Below are 1,131 nucleotides of genomic sequence, written 5' to 3' on the forward strand. Positions count from 1 at the left end.
GGGTCACATTTCTTTGGAATGGGAACAAATATAGATCTCTTCCAGTCAGTTGGCCAAGTGGTTGTTCTCCAGATTTCTTGGCACAGCTTGGTGAGCACATCCAGGGCAACATCTGTTATCTGAAATACTGTTATCTGAATATTCCATAGGATGTTGAATAATGGCAAATATTCATACACACTGTATTTATTTATGGATAAATGTATGTATTAATTAAGAGAGGAATATGCTAGTCTCACAATATTGCTATTTCCAGGGGAAGAGAACAAGAGACATGGAGATGAAGCATGTTTTATATATTAGGTGTATTTTATAATTAAACATTCCAGTATTTTGGAAATAGAATGGGAATTAATTATATTCATGCATGCAATTTGCTCTTCAAACAATTTTCAAATGGTTTAACACTTTCTCTTCCCCATGGTTAAGTTATTTAAGTTTCAAATTCTAGGAACCAACTGAATTGCTCCATTCAAGTTTCAAAGAGCATCTTCTATTAATCATTAAACTTTTATTGTAAGTCTACTGTGTACCCTTCTGTCCCTGACTATACATATATATTAAACAAACATTTGTTCCTTGCCTATGATCTGCTGTCGTTATTGCTATTAGGTGCCATTGCATGGATTAAAATTCATAGCAACCCTATCAACAACAGATATGAGCCTTACCCTATTCTGTACCACCCACATAATCTCTGATATGCTAGACCCCATTGTTACAGTCATGGTGTCAATACATCTTGCTGAGAGTCTTCTCTTACCACAAGCACTATTTTAGATGCTGTAATAAAACAGTAAACACAAAAGGAAAATAACTTGTTGGGATTCGATTTAGCATTCCACTCTAGATATTCTCTGAGGATGTATTCTAAAGTAGACAATATTTGTAAAATTTTCACCAGATGGCTTAGTATTCAATCAACTTTTACCTGCTTTTATACATAATACAGGATGGGCTACCATCCTTCCATATTATGAGATTAAAATAATTATCCCAGTGTCTTCATAATTAAGTTATGATTGATTTTCATAGTCACTTCATCATAGCGTAGGAAAATGTTGTAAACTTTAAGATCAAATTCTTATATTAGAAAACTAAAAAGTAATAACGTAATTTAAAGCCTTAAAA

Source organism: Elephantulus edwardii, unplaced genomic scaffold (assembly GCF_000299155.1).
Source record: "Elephantulus edwardii isolate Elephantulus edwardi_28Jun2011 unplaced genomic scaffold, EleEdw1.0 scaffold00026, whole genome shotgun sequence".
In the NCBI taxonomy this organism is placed as follows: Eukaryota; Metazoa; Chordata; class Mammalia; order Macroscelidea; family Macroscelididae; genus Elephantulus; species Elephantulus edwardii.